This window comes from Lissotriton helveticus, chromosome 10, assembly GCF_964261635.1.
Source record: "Lissotriton helveticus chromosome 10, aLisHel1.1, whole genome shotgun sequence".
Taxonomy (NCBI): Eukaryota; Metazoa; Chordata; class Amphibia; order Caudata; family Salamandridae; genus Lissotriton; species Lissotriton helveticus.
In genome coordinates, this window is record NC_136071.1 from 18,796,040 (window position 1) to 18,817,178 (window position 21,139).

Consider the following 21,139-nt stretch of genomic DNA (forward strand, 5'->3'; position numbering starts at 1 on the left):
TAACATCTCCTTGACTGTGTCCTATCTCTTTACATTTTTCTTGCCCCTTGCTCTTCCTTGCGATGTAACCGTGTCCGACAGGGTTGGATTGGGATCAAAAATTGGCTCGGGCTCACCAAAAAAAGTGGCCCATATTTGCGTATTGCCTTTCCGCAAAACACTGCTTCGGCGAAGTTTTATGAAAAGAAAGGGGGCGGTGGCATTTTTTTTTAATTCACTTAGATAAAAAAATATGCACAGATTAGTTCACGCTGCTGAGCCACACATGAATGCAAGTTAGACCACTCAATCGGCACACAATAATGGGCCGGCCCAGCGAGAGAAAGGGAGTGATATCTCTGCCCATCTGCCTCCAGAAAGGCCACTCAGGCACCCACTAGGTCTCTAGTGGCATCCTAACAGCACAGACAGCCCCCAGGCTGCCCAAAAAATCAGCCCACGTCTAGAACTCGGCTACCGTCCCTTCGACCATTTCCTGAGTGCCCACATTACCAATCTGACCCTGGTCTCCGTCCCTCACCCTTTCCCTTGTACTCCACTTTTCTTCAAGGTGTTTCATTCTCTCTCCTTTCCCTTTACATGTTCCTGCCTCTCTTCCATATCCTTGCCTTTGGAATCTCTCTTGTTCTCTTTTCCATCTCCAGCTACTCAAGCCTCTTTTGTGTGCATTTTGCTCCGCTCCCCACTCTGTCCCCATTTCTTTGAGCTCCGCCTGTCTCAGCTCAGCTTCTTGTTCCTTGTTAACACTGCTCGGAGCCTGGAGCTCACTGTTCGATTCCCGGCTGCAGCTCAGCACCATGTGACTCTGGGCAGTAGCTCACTTCATATCCCCGTCTGCCCACAGCGCCTTGAAACCATAAGGGGTGATATGTTAGCTTTACAAATATGCATGTTCGAGGCATGTGGGCTGCTAAATTCATATCTTAGCATTAGATCGCCGCCTAGTGTTGGGCTCGGATGATCGCACATTGTTGTCCTGGAAGAGTCTTCGAAGTATCCTGAGATAGGTGGCTCCTCCCCTGGACTACAGTGCGCATGGGCATCGGCTCCATCCCCAGATTGTTTTTTTCCGCCATTGGGTTCGGATGTGGTCTCGACGTCTTACTGTCGGAACCAAGAAAAACTAACTTTTAGCGGCCAAAAGGCCTCGATTTTCTTGCGTCGGTATTGTCTGCGCACGGTCTCGAGTCTTCCGTCACTTGGAGCCGGAATAAGCGGAGTTTTCTTCGCTCTCGACCTTTGAGGCCTTCTCATCGCGACACGACTGCAAAACTTTTCGGACATGGAGCGGAGCCCGTTTAAGTACTGCCCGCTCTGTGGGTCCAAGTACCCACACATCGATCTACACCCCGTCTGTAACAAATGCCTTTCGCCTGACCACGACGACGGCAAGTGCAAGTTGTGTGCACAGTTCCGCTCAAAGAAGACTCTCAAGCTTCGGCGCGCGGTGCGCATGGAAGCTAAACAAGCGGCCCCGGATCCGGAGAACATCTTCGGCGACCAGGACGAAGAGGACCAGGGTCATCATCTCCAAATCTCCCCACCCGAGACGGAGGTCGAGGCGGATCCGGGAGACGACGACGGAGTCGTGGGTCAAGGCCTTGAATACGTCGACGAGGTAGGAGACGACGATGAGATTTATGGGGCTGCGGCAGACAGCTCGGGGGACGAGCTCTGCCCCGAAGGTTACGAGGATACCGACCGGGACACGGGATCGCCTGTCGGCCTTACCCAAGACCCGTTGCCGCAAGCCACAGCCCGCCTTCGGGCCCGGCCACGGACTTACTTGCTGAGCAGACTGTTTCAAAACCGAAACCGAAACCATCGGGATCGACAACACCTAAAATGGCCGACCCGAAAACGAAACCGAAACTTAAGGACTCGAGTGTCCCTAAGATGGCTGCCGTGCCGGTGAAAACGACGGTGCCCGCTACCCCATCGACTCCGTCGACCTCCGGTCCGCAGAAGTCGAAGAAGTCCGTCGATTCCGATGCTGCAAAATCGAAACCGACGCCAGAGGAGGGGTCCTCCAAGAAAGATGGTCGGCACGGGTCAGCGGCTACGACGCCGTCCAAGCCCGCCAAAGTCGGCTCCAAGGAGGCTACGCAGGCACACGGAAAGAAGTCTGCGCCCCTAACACAGGAATCGGAGGCGGTAAAGACAGGATCCGCGCCCAAAGCGCACAAGGCCCACAAGGACGTCGGATCCGAGGGAAAGATCAGACCATCCTCGTCAGCGTCGAAACAAACTGTGAGTGAGGCGTCCCCCATAGCCGAATCACTGCGAAGAATCAGGGAGAAGGCCTTTGCCCCGTCGGCTCCGATACCATCGCCGCAGCCGCAAAAGGACACTCCAGCGAAGCCTTCTGGGAAACTTCTCTTTATTTTGCCGCCGAAGGAGGCGCCGAAAGCATTTTCAACCAAATCGGCACCGAAACAGGTGATTTCTTCACCGACTGGCACGCTTCCACGTCGGGTACTCGAATCAGAGGACGATTCAGAGCATTTCATCGACGCTGACACAGGCAAACTGACCCTCTATAAGAGGAAAATCACTTCGGAGCCAGTGGACTCCTATGTCATCCCACTAAAGAAGAAGAGGGTGCCCCTTGACGCCTCAGGCCTCACGGAACCAATCCAGCCTCCTCCGAGACGGAGCCCTACTCCCTCCCCAGAACACTCTGCGGGTGAGGGGTATGATGAGGACGAGCAGTACAATTTTCCTATCAATGAACCTGATGCACAACCGGATTCATATGATGACACTGGTGAACAGAACACCCAAGGTGTGGGGCAGGACCCGCAGCTCTTTAATGCACGTGCATCCCCAACTGAGGATTCAGCAGGTTTTCATGCACTACTCGAAAGGGCGGCAGCCAATCATGATGTGGACATGCATGCCGACCCGGTTGAGGAAGACTTCCTTTTCGACACTTTTTCTGTCTCTGAAAGGACAGTAAAGACACTGCCTATGCTTAAAGGAGTCCTCAAGCATGCTGGGGACATATTTAAGGAGCCTACAAGAGCGAGAGTGGTCAACCCTCGCATTGAAAAAAAGTACAGACCTGCACCTGCGGACCCCGCATACATCCGGGGACAATTGCCACTGGACTCTCTTGTGGTCGCCAATGCCAGGAAACGTGCCAACTCCCAGACAACGGGTGAAGCTCCTCCCCCGGATAAGGAGTCCAAAGTGCTAGAGGCAGGGGGCAAAAGAGTAGCTGCACAGGCATCAAACTTTTGGCGCATCGCCAATACACAGGCACTCTTGGCGCGTTACGATAGGGCGCACTACGACACCCTAGAACAGATTGTACAACACCTGCCTCCACAGTTCCAAGAGGGCACCAAACTGCTTATTGAGGAAGGGAAGCTAATATCAAACGCAGCCATCAAGTGTGCACTTGACGCAGCAGACACAGCTGCTAGAGCTATCAACACTAGCGTTATGCTGAGACGACAAGCGTGGCTCCGCATCTCAGGGTTTAAACCGGATATTCAGACAACAATCCTTAATCAGCCAGTCAATCCTGATAGTCTGTTTGGTCCAGATGTTGACACCACCCTAGAGAAAATAAAGAAGGACACAGAAACTGCTAAGTCCATGGGGGCCCTGCAGTCACAACAGTTTCGTGGCAGCAATTTTCGTCGCTCAGGTGCACGTGGAGTCACCAGAGGACAAATGGGTCAACAATCCCAGTTCTCTAAAGGTGGGGCACAATCCTCGTTCACAAAACAGAACAAGGGAGGTTACAGAAATAACAGCAACAGAGGTCGCGGCAGAGGAAACAGCTCCCGCTCCTCTGCTCCAAGCAAACAGTGACTCTGTCACTGCCCCCCGACCACCTAACACCTGTCGGGGGGAGACTGCAGCAGTTCCTGCCCGTCTGGAGAAACATCACCACAGACAGGTGGGTGCGACAACTAGTCCAGTATGGTTATTGCCTAGAGTTGAGGTCCACTCCACCCAACATCCCGCCAAGGCAAAGGCCTATGTCCGCAGAGCACTTGCTCTTATTGCAGCAGGAAGTAGTGGTGATGCTGCAAAAGGGAGCAATCGAGCTCGTGCCGGTGGAAGAGGAAGGCACAGGGGTATATTCCCTGTACTTCCTTATTCCAAAGAAGGACGGATCTCTCAGACCCATTCTAGATCTACGTCCCCTCAACCTGTACATACTATCAGAACATTTCCACATGCTTACACTGCAACAGATTCTTCCATTGCTAAACAAGGGAGACTTCTTAGCAACCTTAGATCTCAAGGATGCTTATTTCCACATTCCACTACACCCGTCACACAGGAAATACCTCAGGTTCACTATTCAAGGCAGGCACTACCAGTTCAAGGTCCTACCCTTCGGAGTCACCACAGCCCCGAGGGTGTTCACCAAGTGTCTGGCGACAGTTGCGGCGCACCTCAGGAGGCAGAACATCCATGTCTACCCCTACCTAGACGACTGACTCATGCAAGCCAAGTCAGAGCAACAGTGCGCCGCAGACATGTCGACTACAATTCACCTTCTTCACGATCTGGGTTTCTCCCTGAACTACCCGAAATCGCATCTTCAGCCGGCACATGTCCGGCAGTTCCTAGGTGCGACGATCAACACCCTGACGGCCATGGCTCAGCCAAACCAAGTCAGGATAGACAGCATGCAGGCTCTGATCCAAAGGTTCAGGCCACAACACTCGCTTCCGGCGAGAGTGTTCATGCAGTTGATAGGCATGATGGCCTCCTGCATCTTCATAGTCCCTCACGCACGGCTACATATGCGCCCGCTCCAGGAGTGCTTAGCGAATCAGTGGACACAGGCTCGTGGGCAATTGACAGACCTAGTGTTGGTTACCAGTCGGGCATACGACTCTCTGCATTGGTGGACTCCACACAACCTTTGCAAGGGCCGACTGTTCCAAGAGCCTGTGCCACAGATTGTCCTGACAACGGACGCATCTCTCCAGGGATGGGGAGCTCATGTGCTCACTTACACAGTGCAGGGACTATGGACGACGCAGCAACAGAAGATGCACATCAACTATCTGGAACTGATGGCAATCTTCATGGCGCTCAAGTCCTTCATTGTACATCTGTCCAACAAAGTCGTGCTAGTCCGGACGGACAACATGACCGCGATGTACTACATTCAAAAGCAGGGAGGCACCCACTCGCCACAGCTGTCTCATCTGGCTCAGAGCATGTGGAAGTGGGCCATTCAGAGGAACATTTTCCTCATGGCAGAACACCTCCCAGGAAAGGACAATCAGATGGCGGATCTGCTCAGCAGGTACAGCCATCAAATGCACGAGTGGGAGTTACACCCATCTGTCCTCCACCCGTACTTCCAGCAGTGGGGTCATCCGGAGATAGACCTGTTTGCCACAAAAGAGAACGCAAAATGCCAACACTTTGCCGCCAGGTTCCCTCACCCACAGTCGCAGGGGAATGCGATATGGATGAACTGGTCAGGCAAATTTGCGTACGCTTTTCCGCCAGCCCCTCTAATACCGCTGGTCGCAAGAAAGCTAAGGCAGCACGAGATGACTCTCATCCTAGTTGCTCCAACGTGGGCGCGCCAGGCTTGGTACACCACGTTCCTCGAACTCTCAGTGGTGCCGCATCAAAGACTACGCCTCACGCCCAGTCTTTTGACGCAGAACCATGGAGAAATTCAGCATCCAGATCCGCAACAGCTCAACCTGGCGATCTGGCTCCTGAAGTCCTAGAGTTTGGATACCTTAACCTACCTCCGGAATGCATGAACATCATCAAGGAGGCGAGGAAGCCAACTACTAGAGCATGCTATGCTGCAAAGTGGAAGCGTTTTGTCATTTACTGTACAGCCAATGACATCAACCCGCTAGATGCATCTATCCCCAACATCATCTGCTATCTGTTGCATCTTTACAAGTGCAATCTAGCGTACACTTCCATTCGGATACATCTATCCGCCATAGCGGCTTATCTCCAGAACAGGCAGCACCTCTCTGTCTTCAGAGTGCCCGCCATTAAAGCCTTCCTTGAAGGTCTGAAACGAGTCATTCCCCCAAGAACACCGCCAGCTCCGGTGTGGAACCTCAATGTCGTTCTCACCAGACTGATGGGACCACCATTTGAGCCACTGCACTCGTGTGAACTCCAGTTCCTTACGTGGAAAGTAGCTTTCCTTGTAGCTATTACGTCTCTGAGGCGTGTCAGTGAGCTGCAGGCGCTCACAATCCAAGAGCCATTCATTCAAATTCATCCAAATAGGGTAGTGCTACGCACTAACCCCAAATTCCTTCCGAAGGTGGTGTCACAGTTTCATCTAAACCAAGCTATTGACTTACCAGCATTCTTTCAAAACCCGCAAACGGTGGCGGAAAGAATGCTCCATACCTTAGATGTACGGAGGGCGTTGATGTACTACATAGACAGAACACAACCCTTTAGAAAAACAAAACAACTCTTTGTTGCCTTCGCACCACAACACAAAGGCAACCCGATTTCCAAAGCAGGAATAGCCAGATGGATTGTTAAGTGCATCCAGATATGTTATCAAAAAGCCAAGCGCACTTTAACAATACCCCCCAGAGCGCACTCCACACGCAAACTGGGGGCATCCATGGCTTTCCTAGGGAACATTCCTTTAGAGGATATTTGCAGAGCAGCCACGTGGGTTACACCACATACCTTTACAAAACACTACTGTGTTGATGTGCATTCCAAGCAGCAAGCTGCTGTAGGACAGGCTGTTCTGAAGACACTTTTTCAGGTTTCTGCAGCTGGCACGGGCAACCGCCGCTGATGGAGGGACTGCTATGTATTCTATGCTAAGATATGAATTTAGCAGCCCACATGCCTCGAACTGAATATGCTACTTACCAGTATGCATCTGTTCTTGGCATGTAGGGCTGCTAACATTCATATCGCCCGCCCTCCTCCCCGGTGCCTGTCGCAGCTGCAGATATACTATTGTATTTATTCATTAGCATGGACATCCTTTACACTTTTCACTCCATCTTCTGCCACAATGGCGAAAAACAATCTGGGGATGGAGCCGATGCCCATGCGCACTGTAGTCCAGGGGAGGAGCCACCTATCTCAGGATACTTCGAAGACTCTTCCAGGACAACAATGTGCGATCATCCGAGCCCAACACTAGGCGGCGATCTAATGCTAAGATATGAATGTTAGCAGCCCTACATGCCAAGAACAGATGCATACTGGTAAGTAGCATATTCATTATTTGTGATTAATTTATGACTTACCCCTGGGGTGGCCATGAAGCACTTTGATTTGCACCCGTCTTTGGGGTGCATGTTTGATGTGGTGTGGTCTGTGTTTTGGCTTCTGGTTAGGTGTGTGAGGTTTGACGCAGAGGTGCGTGCTGTGCGTGAGTGGTGCGGAGAGTATGGGGCATGGCAGGGCCGGCTCCAGGGCGGTGCAACCGGTGCCAGCTCCCTGGGGCGCCGTGTTTGCAAGTTTATTATGTTTTTAAAGCACCTGCTGCAGCATTCCTTTCCTCGGCAATTACCAGGCCTCACACAAATGTCAAGGTAACTCCTGTGATTAACGTTCTTCCTGGAGGGAGAACATAGTTTTGTATAGTTGAGGTTTTGACTTGTGTGAAGTTAGTGCAGAGGGTTAATATGCCTGCTGCAAAGAATGTGTACCAAGTAGATTACAGAGTGCATATAATGTAAACGGATCAGCAGGTTACTGCTTTTCAAAGAGACATCCGTTTGTTTCTTGCAATTTATAACTTAAAGTCCATATTCAACAGTGAGCTATTAACTTTCATCATAGAACTGCATACACACTGCAAAGTATACATTAGAACATTGATTAATGTTGCAAAAAGTGTTAATTTGGCTAGAAATCGATTATTTTTATTAAAGAAAACTCTCCTATGCTGTTTCTTTGTCGACTCGGAGTTTGTGCTTCTCCACACCAAGCACTCAAACTATACTCCCTACCAGTATAGATGACATGTGACTCCTACACTTTTAGTCCTTTGGCTTATGTAACATTTTCTATGCACTGATTTACACACATATGATTGATTGTCTCTGTAATGTGTGTTTGGGCGAGCCAACAAACATTTTCGCACTGGGCGCCACCAGCGCTAAAGCCGACCCTGGGGCTGGGTGCAGGAGCAGCCTTCTCTTCCTCCCGGGATCCAAATACGTGTAAATTATCACTTCTAAAAACCCTTCTTTATGGAGTGTCTGCTCCTATGACGTGTGTGTCAATTCAGGTCATTCAACGGTGTGCATTGTTTTTACGTCATTTAATTTTAAAAAAGCTACATTTTTAAACTAAGTTTTTTGTGAGTTGTACTTAAGTTAGACATTTCTTAAGTTATTCTAAAGTTGAGGCACAGTTTCCAAGTTAACCTGTGGTCCTCAGTTGCCAGGTTTACTGTAACAGGGGACTGCTCTTCAAAGCTTCTTTTAACCCCTTGGGTGCTCATGACGAGCTGAGCTCGTCATGAGCTACGGCGCTCCGGTGTCATGACCGCGCCCGTCCCGTGGAACGCTCGCACGCTGGGCTGATTCCCCTGCTGTGCTGAACGTTCCATGGGAACGGGTGTGACCATGACGAGCTCAGCTCGTCATGAGCGCCGTAGCTCATGACGAGCTGACCTCGTCATGAGCACCAGGGCGCTGTACGCGCCCCCCAGCACTGCGGGGGAATCTGCCCCGCAGACAAGGGGTTAAATGATGATGTATGTATGAAGAGTGTGTAAACACCCCGTACTGGAATCTTATGGGGCGTTCTTACCTTGGAAGTAATCTATTAAAGGTAAATGTTCACTTTGCTGTGTTTTCAGCAGTCTTGCCGGGCTGTGGGTGTCTTCGTTCTGGGAAAGAAACATGTTTGCAGTGTTTGAAAACGGGTGTTTTTCTGTTTATATCTGTGTTTTTTCTGTAAGATGCAGTTATTTCAGCTACTTGATTTAGACTTGCTGTCATGTGTACAGAGCTGTGATGGTGTCAACCGCTGCCTCTCCACACACCGCATCCCCTCCTCCAACCCTGCCGAGCTGTGTAAAGCCAGTTTTACATTTCACTAGTCCTAAGGTGCTGTTTCTGGTATAGAATGTTTACTATACATGTATTTTCACTCTTATTTAACCATATTTCTCCCTTGCATGCCTGTCTTTCGATGGCCTTCATCCGTTCTTTGGCGTGCCCCCTTCTGTCGGCTTGCTGGTTTCTTTCCAGTTGTCAGAGTCTGAAGGACACAGAGTTGTGTAGCTGGCAGCGTCGGGGGCCTTGAATTGGTGATACAAATGACTCTCTGTGAATCAGGCCTGGCTTCTTCTGACCTCCCTTCTATTTCAGGCCTCCATGGCCACAGAGACGGAAATAGAAAAGCAGAGCTCAGCCCTTCTAGTCAGTTGGTCTCAAACAACTTGACTTTGGTTTTCACAGGACCTTCATCCCCACCACCACCACCACCCCACCTCAGATCTACTGCTCTTCGCCCTGCTGCAGAGTCCAGTAGTGATGTGGCTGTCTGTCTCTTTCCACCCGTCTTGGATCCAGCAGTGTTTCTTGAGCGCTCTTTCTTCTGACCCCGTTCTGTCCTCCTCGCTCTGCTCCACCGTCCTTTCTTTCATCACTCTTATGACTCTGCTTCTCCTTCCTCGCCGCCAAGACCTGGAACACCCTCCCTACCCACATACGGCAGACCCAAGACCACCTTGCCTTCAGAAGGCTCCTCAAGACCTGGCTCTTCGAGCAGTAGCAGCATCCCCCCCCCCCCCCCACCAGCGCCTTGGGACCCTTATGGGGTAAGTAGCATGCTTTACAAGTACGCTGATTGATTGATTGCAGTGACTTTCTGGCCTATTTTGGGACATTTCATCTCTGATTGCCCGTCACTTCTGTTGTGCCAGTGTGCCCATGAGAGGGAAGCACAGCGTTCTGTAGGTGCTCCCAGATGCACCTAATGTTCAATATAGCTATCCTACAGTTCAGTTAAGTACCATTTTTCTTGAAGGCTGTAAGGTTGATATAGTATTTCTTTTCTGTCTTTACCTAAACATGGCCAAGCATGTTGGTAGGCCACCCATCATGTTATGTCATGTTATGTTATGTTAATTTTGATTTCTATAGCGCACGGCTACTCCAATGGAGTGTCCCGGCGCTTTGATTGGCGGCTCATAACCGAGAAAACATAACACAAAGATACAGAAACAGGGAAAGGGGAAACAACCGACAGCGGACGAAACACATTAGAGGGTAAAGAGCCAAGTTTTAAGGCCCCTCCTAAAGGACAACAAGTTAGGGTTACCACGTAGGGCCAGTGGCAGAGCTTTCCAGACATGAGGTGCCCTTAACCCGAAGGAACGCCCCCCAATACAGGCCTTCGCAAGAAACAAAGATTCAGAAAGCAAAGCACGGGCCGGGCGATAAAAGGCCAGCCTACGTTGAAGATATTTTGCTCCTGAACCGAAAAGCGCCTTGTGTGCCAGTGTCAGCGTCTTGAAAATTATCCGTTTCCGGATAGGCAGCCAATGGAGCGACTGCAGAAGGCCGGACATTCTGGCTTGCCTGTGAAGGCCAAAAATGGCGCGTGCAGCGGAATTCTGCACCACTTGTAGCCGCTGTACAAGATATTCTGGAAGACCCAGATAGAGGACATTGGAGTAATCCAATCTGGAGCCAATTAAGGCTTGCACCGTAATCCTCCTATGCTCTTCCGAAAGCAGGGGGAAAAACTTCCGGAGCATCTTGAGAATGCCGAAACATGTGCTCGTAAGACCGAGGATCTGAGATCTCATAGTCAGACCATCGTCGATCTTAATACCCAGATTTTTTGCCAGCTGGGACGCATTAGCTGGGGGGTACATATTGGTCGGCCACCATGTCTGCCAATCAGGGTCCGAGGCACAGCCAAAAAACAATACCTCGGACTTATCTGAATTACATTTGAGGCTGTTCAGGTGAAACCACCTGAAAACAGCCCCCAGGCACTCACGAATGCTCTCTCCATCAAACTCCTCACCTTTCCCACTCGTAAAGAGGAGCTGGGTATCATCGGCGTAGGAAACGATCTGGGCCCCAAAAGACTCCGCCAGTGCCGCCAAGGGAGTCATAAAGATGTTAAAGAGTCGGGCTCTTTTGTTCTGGAAAAAAAAAAAGTCGGGCTCAACACAGAACCCTGCGGAACTCCAACTCCCAGAGGCGGCATCTCAGCAGAGCTAGGAGAGGCCCAGACCGTTTGTCGACGGCCCGCTAAAAAAGATGTAAACGGGCTGAGCACCGTCCCCCTCAGACCGATGTCATGAAGTCTGACGAGGAGCCCCTCATGGGGGACGGTGTCAAAGGCCGCCGACAGGTTAAGCATGACAAGCATAACTTTGCCGCCTGAATCCAGAGCCTCCTTAATGGCTTCTGACACCTCCAATAACGCTGTCTCGGTGCTTATATTGGGGCGGAAGCCAGATTGAGTGGGATGCAACAGGTCATTGGTCTCCAAAAACGTAGAGAGCGCGCTGTGTACGTGCTTCTCCACGACTTTGGCCAGTGCCGGAAGGAGAGAGATGGGCCTATAATTAGCTAACACTTCAGGATCTAAGCCAGGCTTTTTAAGGAGGGGGATCACCATCGCCTGCTTCTAGATCTGCGGGACAACCCCCTCACTGAGCGAGAGGTTCAGAAGTGGATTAGCCAACGGGTTTACCACGGCCGCCATCCTCGCCAGGAATTTGGCCGGGCAAGGGTCTAAAGGTGACCCAGATTTAAGATTGGCCAAAAGTGCCAATGACGCAGAGGTAGAAATAGGCGGGAAAACAGCCAAGACGGGAACCACGATGGCCAGTGGAACAGACCCCTCCCCCGAACAAGGGTAAACTTCAGCCAACCTCTCAGGAAAGGAATCCTGAATCAGTTTAATCTTGGCCGTAAAGAACTTGGCCAGGTCACAAACCCAGGAGTCCAAGGGGGCAGCCTGAGTGAGATTAGACCGAGGGGCCGTAAAACTCCCTCGCAATAGAGAAGATCTCTTTACAAGAGTTAGAGGCTGCCTCTATCCTCCTGGCAAAGTAGCCCCTCTCAGTGATGGCCTCTGGAGGTAAATCTTGGTACAGGGGGCTTGGTGCAGCCTCTAGGCTGGGCCCAAATGGCAGGTATGACTTTGATAAGGATTCCCCTGGAAGAGACGTAGGATTACAGGTACGCAATTTATCGTCTGCTTGCCTTGTCCCTTTGAACCGTAGTCCTGAGCTCTTGGAAGAAACTCAGTGCTAAGAATAGCTGTGTCCGCCTCAAGCCTAAGGCTGGAGACCTGACCTGCACAGCAGCATTATAAACCAGCCCTCCCTGCCCCCTGTGAAAGAACATGTTCGAGGCATGTGGGCTGCTGAATTCAGATCTTGTGCATAGATCGCCGCCTAGTGTTGGGTCCGGATGATTGCACATAACATGTTGTCCTGGAAGAGTCTTCGAAGTATCACGAGATAGGTGGCTCCTCCCTCGGACTACAGTGCGCATGGGCATCCTCTCCATCCTCAGATTGTTTTTTTCCGCCATTGGGTTCGGATGTCCTTTTCTTTACTCAAGTTCGGAAACTTTTCTAAAGGCCAAAAGGCCTTTGGGGTCGTCGGTATTGTTATTTCGATCGGTGCCGAGTTCTTGTTCCAGTTCTTTTCGAGCAAGACGTCGAAGAGAGCCGCATGGCCTTTTCGACACCAGAGGCCCGATCGTCGATGGAACGGAGCCCGTTCAAACGATGCCCCCTTTGTAACTCTAAGTACCCGCACATCGATGTACACCCGGTGTGCAACAAGTGCTTATCACCAGACCACAACGAGGACAACTGTCTAGCTTGTGCTCGATTCAGGTCAAAGAAGACGCTTAGGCTCTGACGTGCAGCGAGGCAAAAGATGACGAAGCCAGCGCCCGACCCGGTGAATATCTTCGATGAAGACGACGATGAGGTCGTCGAGACTCAGGATCCAGAACAATCGGATACCGGTTCGGAGCATGACTCCAACTATTATGAGGACGACGAAGAAAACGTCGATAATGAAAACATCGTCGAGGTAAGGGACGGCGTATCCCCCATCGGAGCCGTCGATGACGACTCAAGCGATGAACCAGGCCCAACAGTGGGTACGGAGCTCGGAACAGACACTGAAAGGCTTCCATGGGCTCAGGTCGAGGCATCGCCGGAAGGCCTTAGCCAATATCATGAAGAACGTTCCATAGCCCCACGTCTCGGCCCGGCTAAGAATATATGACACGAGCCATCGGTCGCACTACTGAAAGCGAAACCGAAAGCCGTCGAGTCAAAACCAAAACTGCTGCAGACAGTCTTCAGATCGAAGAGTTCGAACACATCGGATTTGACGAAGAAAAAAGGTGTTGACGACACTGCGAGGTCAAAAATGAAGGTTGTCGAGCCAAAGATCGGTGCGCTGAAGTCATCACAAAAGTCAAGCACGTCGAACCGACTATTTCGACGGACAGCGACACAAATAAGGGACTCGAGTCTCGGAGAGTTCTCGTTCCGAAGCAACGAGTCGATAGGCCACAGCTCGTCAAAGCCCTCGAGCCGAAACCCAAAGGCATCTCGAAGGAGCACGTCGAATCGAGGCCAAAGAACGCGCCTCCGACGCAACAAGCACCGAAGTCAACGCAAGGCCAAAAGCATATTGACGAAAGGCCATAGTCGGTCTGACCTCTATCGACGCCGGCCCCGGAAAAGGTCAGTCTGTCTAAAGACTCTAGGCCACCGATAAATTTCAGACTGCCCCCGACTGCACGCCCTAAGGCGCTTGATCCAAAAACCGGGGTCGAGACACCCAAGACGGTGTCAATGGGGAAAAAGGAGTCATCCTCTGGAAGAGGACATTGTGTACCAAGAGCCCTCCTATGATGATCAGTCGAAGCTATATATCGACTCCGAATCTGGCAGACTTACCCTTTATCAAAGGAAGATCAGGTCTGAAAATCCTCTGGAATCATATAAAATTCCACTCAAAAGGAAAAGGGATTCTTCTACATCGCCTGTCCTTTTTGAGACTGTAAGCTACCATGGCCAAGACACTTCTGCATACTCACCCACACGCACTAATGAGGATATGGGGTATGACTATAATGAACAATATAATTACCCTGCGGACAAGGATCAGGATGACCAGACTCAAGCCTGGGCAGACCCTATTGACCCGGGTGAGTCACAGACTATTCCTGATACTGCTTCTTATCCTGTCAAAACTTCACCAACAGAAGATATGGCTGCGTTTAACGCATTAATAGAAAGGGCAGCACTGAATCATGATGTGGAAATGCACGCTTACCCAATTGAAGAGGATTTCTTGTTTGACACTTTCTCCACTTCAGAGAAATCAGTTAAAACTTTGCCAATGTTGAAAGGTGTTCTTAAACACGCAGGAGACATTTTCAAAGAAACCACAAGAGCAAGGGTTGTTAACCCCAGAATTGAAAGAAAATACAGACCGGCGCCTGTGGACCCTACATACATTAAGGGACAGCTGCCATTGGACTCTTTGGTGGTATCAAATGCTCGTAAGCGTGCCAACTCACAAACTACTGGTGATGCTCCTCCTCCAGACAAGGAGTCTAAAATATTAGAAGCATCTGGGAAAAGGGTAGCTGCTCAAGCAGCTAATATCTGGAGAATTTCAAATACACAGGCCCTAGTAGCCAGATACGATAGGGCGCTGTAGGAAGGTGGCTACCTGACTATGGTTACCCCAGATTTTTTGCCTGTGTTTAGCTGGTTTTTTGACTTAGTTGACCTGGTTCCCTGCTAATCAGGGCCCCAGGCCATCTGCTCTCTCTGTAAAATGGATTCCATGTACCCTAGGTACATACCACAATTGGAAATGGACTCCTTGTCAGCCCCTGTATAATGCACTATAGGTGCCCAGGGCATAGGGGCCACCAAGGCCTACCAGGGGCTGCAGCATATCTTTTGCCACCCCTGGCTGGTTCTTAAATTGACACAACTGGCTGATCACTCAGCTGGGGTAAGGTGGTGTAATCACCCCTTGCTTAGATATAGTATACCTATATCTAAACCTATATCTGGACACATATTAACCTGTGAGCCACTCCTATGGAAGGCCTCATCAATCCTGGAGGCAGAGTGCGTGGTTTCATGTGAGATGGAGCTCTAGCATGAGCTGAGCCTGTCTGCAGCTGTCGGGAACAACTCCCTAAGCTGTTTCAGGATAATGCCATACCATATACTCTTAAGTGCCTTATAATCCTCGCGGTTATATAGCAACTTTGGTTTGGCTTTATCAAAACATGTCGTGTAAGGTGTCATACGATTTGGAATACCATCCCCTCGCCAGTTCTGGCGACGGGGATGGCATTCCACCCCTCTAGAGGGGTAAGACATGTTCCTTTACTAAATGCGGTTAATTTCTCCAAAGACCTTAAGATCCACAAAATGGATGCCTCTGCCACAGACAAATGTCTGGACCCCTGCAGTTGACCGAAACTCAGCAGATGGGGCCTGGACAAAGGGTTTCCTGTCACAGGAGGGTGTCACCACCCTCCAGACAGGAGATAGTGGATTGTAGCAGGGAGGTTTGAAAGAAACCAGACACTGCCTGGGGCGCACAAGGCTGCCCCTTGCATAATCCGGCCAAACCGGTTCTGGGGCACTCCAGCCCTCGTGCCAGGGCGGCCTGGATCAAAGGAAAGGGGTGTATCCACCCCCTTCCTGGGTCCCACCCATAGGGAGGGACCTAGCAGGTAATCACGCCCCCCAGATTGGAATAAGAGTGGGAGCAGTGCCAATGCACATCAGATTTCCTGGAAGAAACATTTGAAACGCAATTCTGGACCCTTCGCCCTCCATCTCATCGTGGAAGCCCGAAGAATCTCCCTTGTGGTCAAGGAGTGACCACCCTGCAGCAGCAGGCACCATCCAGCCCTCGACGTCTACTTAGTTGCAGTTCCCGCCGGAACTCGAGCGACTGAGATCGACGAGATCAAGCTTGCCTGCCTTCCAACAGCCCGATCCACAGTCCCTGCAGAGCTGAGACCCGTGGAGGCGACCGGAAGCGTGGGGCACGCCATCTTGAATTGACCACGAGACGCTGACCGTGCAGCCCACGAGTGACCCTCGAAGCTGTGCACCGGGGTTTGAGAAGCCCCCACCCTGAGCTGCTCCTGAGCCGAAGTTCAGCCCTCCACACTCGACGAGTGCTGCGTGGGGCCCTTTGGCTCTATTTGGCTCAACGCGTTGGCCCGGTCACTTGCCAGCTGGCTAGTGGTCCCTGTGCCGACGAAACTACAAAGAAGACTCGTGAATCTGGTTGCTCCAGATCCACACCAGCTCCCCTGAAAAGGAGCCCCGACTCTGACCCTCCTGGTCCGAGTGAGAAGCAATCTTCCGATCCCGCGTGGATTGCTCTTGCCAAGGCTTGTTTGCTCCAAACTTGAAGCCGACTGCACCGACGGTGAGAGCCTGCGTGGGACAGATCGTGACCTGCTCCTGGACGTCGCAGATGCCCCAGAGCCCACGTGACAGCGGAGAGAAGCTCCTCGACGACCACCTGATTGCGCCCGACATTGCCTGGTTCCGTCCTGGTTCCACCCTGGTCACTGCTGAGTGACCCAGACTCTGTCCCCTCTGCTTTCAGGTACTCTACAACTTGAGTCCACCCTTGGACTCCACCGGACACTTCATCTTTAACCCGCCTGCAGCCCTTTCAGCTTCAAGCACCAAGAGCCTGCGTGTCAAAACCCGACGCCACTTCGACCCTGTGCACCCACTTCCTGTGGGTGAGGTAACTTTGCTCCGCCGGTGCTCCCACACTGGTGCACACCTCTAGGGTCTGTGTGTTAAGTTTTGTTCCTCTAGGTTCAGCGGAAGTGTCCTTAAACTTTAACTCTATGACTTTTACGCACCATTGGTTAACATTGGTGCATGCGTGCGCTTTCCGCACATCTCCCGAATCCCGAGGGCCATTCCCGACTTCAGCATTGCTTGTCCTGACTGCTCCCAGCGATTCCCTAGGCCCTAGGCCTAACCACTGTTCGAGTGGCCTCTCTTATACCACTTGTTTAGTATATGGTTTGAGTGGCCACCCGCCCTCATCCATAATTGTGCAACTTGTATGTTTAAACAGTGCTTTTGATTTAACGCTTGTGCCCCTTTATTCATTAAGAATACTGGGGATTGTTTTTAGTAATAAACACATATATTTTTATAATATATACTTGTGTGGTGTCCTTTCATTTGGTATTACAGGATTGAATGTGGTAAAACAGCTCGCTTTACACGACCTCTTAAGTTAAGCCTTTAGGCTGCTTAGTCCATGCTACCCCTAGGATAGCTTGTCTAATAAGGTTGACTTACAACCAGACACCATAAGGGATTGTTTGGTCAGGTAGTAGGTGGTTCCAGAATTGGAAACATCCCCTACCAGGCCAACTTCTCACAGGCGCATTATGACACACTAGAGCAACTGCTACAACATTTGCCTGAGGCCTACAAGGAGGGAGCAGAAACACTGATACAAGAAGGGAAACAGATATCCAACGCATCCATTAAATGTGCGCTTGACGCAGCAGACACCGCAGCCGGGGCCATCAACACAAGTGTCATGCTCAGGAGACATGCTTGGTTGCGCATCTCTGGGTTCAAACCTGAGATTCAAACCACATTATTAAATCAGCCTGTGAACCCAGATTTTTTATTTGGTCCTGATGTGGACACAATCTTAGAGAAGATTAAAAAAGACACAGAGACAGCCAAATCTACCAGGTGCCTTGCAGTCACAACAATTCAGAGGCGGCTCCTTTCGTCGCTCCGGTAACAGAGGAGCTACAAGAAGCCAGGCATCCCAGCAGACTCCATACAATAAAGGGAGCACGCAAACCACCTATAATAAAAACAATAGAGGTGGATACCGTGGCAACAGCGGCAAGGGTAGAGGACGAGGAAATAACAACACCAGATCCTCCGCCAATACTAAACAGTGACACCTTGTCACTGCCTCCGGACCATGCAACACCGGTCGGGGGCAGATTACAACAGTTCCTACCAGTCTGGGAGAGCATTACCACAGACAGGTGGGTGAGACAACTTATTCAGTACGGCTATTGTCTAGAGCTAACCTCCACTCCACCCAACATACCCCCAAGACACCGTCCTATGTCCGCAGAGCACATAGACTTATTGCAGCAGGAAGTCATCAGCATGCTTCAAAAAGGGGCCATAGAACTCGTCCCTATACAGCAACAGGGTACAGGGGTGTACTCGCTGTACTTCTTAATCCCCAAAAAGGACGGGTCTCTCAGGCCAATACTGGACCTCAGGCCCCTAAACCAATACATCTTGTCAGAACACTTTCACATGCTCACTTTACAGCAGGTTCTACCATTACCCAGTCAGGGAGACTTCCTTGCAACACTAGACCTAAAGGATGCGTATTTCCACATACCAATACATCCTGCACACAGGAAGTATCTCAGGTTTACCATACAAAATCAGCACTACCAGTTCAAGGTACTGCCTTTCGGGGTGACAACTGCCCCAAGGGTGTTTACCAAGTGCCTAGCGACAGTAGCGGCGCACCTACGGAGAAACCATATTCACGTCTACCCCTATCTGGACGACTGGCTTATCCAAGCAAAGTCAGCCCAGCAATGTGCCGACCACATGTCCCGCACTATTCACCTCCTACACAGCCTCAGATTCTCATTGAACTACACAAAGTCTCATCTCCAACCCGCACACGTACAACAGTACCTGGGAGCGACAATACACTCTGGCAGCAAAGGCACAGCCAAACTCAGCAAGAATCAACAGCATTCAATCGCTGATTCAGGGATTCAGACCCCAACACTCGCTCCCTGCACGGGTGTTTATGCAGTTGATAGGCCTCCTGCATCTTCATAGTACCTCGCGCGAGACTACACATGCGTCCGCTTCAGGAGTGCTTAGCACAGCAGTGGAACCAGGCTCAAGGACAATTGAAAGACCTAGTGTTGGTGACCGGTCGCGCATACAACTCTCTGCATTGGTGAAACCCACAAAACCTTTGCAGGGGTCGACCATTCCAAGAGCCTGTGCCACAAATAGTGCTGACGACTGACGCATTTCTCCTGGGATGGGGAGCGCATGTCCTCCATTATACAGTACAGGGACTCTGGACAACGCAGCAGCAGAAGATGCACATCAACCTGTTGGAACTGATGGCAATCTTCATGGCAATGAAGGCGTTCAAGGTACATTTGTGCAACAAAGTCGTGTTGATCCGGACGGACAACATGACTGCCATGTACTACATACAAAAGCAGGGAGGGACACACTCTCCACAGTTGTCACATCTAGCGCAAAGCGTGTGGAAGTGGGCCATTCAGAGAAACATCTTCCTCATGGCAGAACACCTCCCAGGCAGGGACAACCAGATGGCGGATCTGCTCAGCAGACACAGCCACCAGATGCACGAGTGGGAGATACATCCCTCAGTGCTGCAACCGTACTTCCAGCAGTGGGGGTCACCCAGAGATAGACCTGTTCGCCACAAGGGAAAACGCAAAATGCCAAAGCTTCGCCGCCAGGTTTCCACAACCGCAGTCTCAGGGCAATGCGATATGGATGAACTGGTCAGGCAAGTTTGCGTACGCTTTTCCCCCAGCCCCGCTCATACCACTAATGGCACGCAAACTGCGACAACACTCAATGACACTCATCCTAGTTGCTCCAACGTGGGCAAGGCAACCATGGTACACCACGTTCCTAGAACTTTCCGTGGTGCCTCATCAAAGGCGGAGATTAACACCCAGTCTTTTAACGCAGAGCCATGGCGACATTCAGCACCCAGATCCGCAACAGTTGAACCTTGTGATCTGGCTCCTGAAGTCATAGAGTTTGGTTACCTGAACTTGCCTCCTGACTGTATGAATATTATCAAAGAGGCAAGAAAACCTACGACCAGAGCATGCTATGCGGCGAAGTGGAAACGATTTGTCATCTATTGTAACAATAATGACATAAATCCGCTAGATGCATCTACTCAAAACATCATATGTTACCTGTTACATTTACACAGATGCAATCTGGCTTACAGTTCCATACGTATACATTTAGCTGCGGTGGCAGCTTATCTTCAGAACAGGCAGCACCTTTCACTCTTCAGAGTACCTGCTATTAAAGCTTTCATGGAGGGACTCAAACGAGTGATTCCTCCAAGACACCCACCTTCGCCTGTCTGGAACCTGAACGTAGTTCTAACCAGACTGATGGGACCACCTTTTGAACCTCTACACTCGTGTGAGATACAATTCCTAACATGGAAAGTGGCTTTTCTAGTGCCGATTACATTCCTTAGAAGAGTTAGTGAGCTGCAAGCTCTAACTATTCAGGAGCCATTCATACAAATACACGCAAATAGGGTTGTGCTACGAACAAACCCTAAATTTATGCCAAAGGTGGTATCCCAGTTTCACATCAATCAAGCTATAGAACTGCCAGTGTTCTTCCCAAATCCAGATTCAGTGGCAGAAAGAGCTCTACATACACTAGACGTCAAAAGAGCTCTCCTGTACTATATAGACAGGACAAACATTTCAGGAAAACTAAGCATCTGTTTGTTGCCTTTTCACCACAGCACAAAGGCAACCCCATTTCCAAATCGGGTATAGCCAGATGGATTGTTAAGTGCATACAAATTTGTTATCAGAAAGCTAAACGCACATTAACAGTTCCCCCAAGAGCGCATTCAACACGCAAGTTAGGGGCATCCATGGCTTTCCTAGGAAACATTCCTCTAGAAGACATATGTAGAGCAGCCAAATGGACTACCATACATACATTTACCAAACACTACTGCGTAGATGTACACTCCAAGCAGCTGTAGGACAGGCTGTACTCAAGACTCTTTTTCAAACTGCTGCGGCTGGCACGGGCAACCACCGCTAGAGGGAGACTGCTATACATTCTATGCACAAGATATGAATTCAGCAGCCCACATTCCTCGAACGGAATATGCTACTTACCAGTATGCATCTGTTCTTTGCATGTGGGGCTGCTGACATTCATATCGCCCACCCTCCTCCCCGGTGCCTGTCGCAGCTGTATCACTCAGAATTAATCTATAGCATGGACATCACTTACTGTATCATACTCCATCCCTGCCACAATGGCGAAAAACAATCTG

At 50.5% G+C, this 21,139-nt stretch overlaps 1 protein-coding gene across 1 annotated transcript in view; it reads left to right on the plus strand.

Annotated features, from left to right (window-relative positions):
- Window positions 1–21,139, plus strand: part of ABCD1 (ATP binding cassette subfamily D member 1) — a 209,234-nt gene that overhangs the window by 185,650 nt on the left and 2,445 nt on the right. The gene's annotated exons all lie outside the window — the stretch shown is intronic.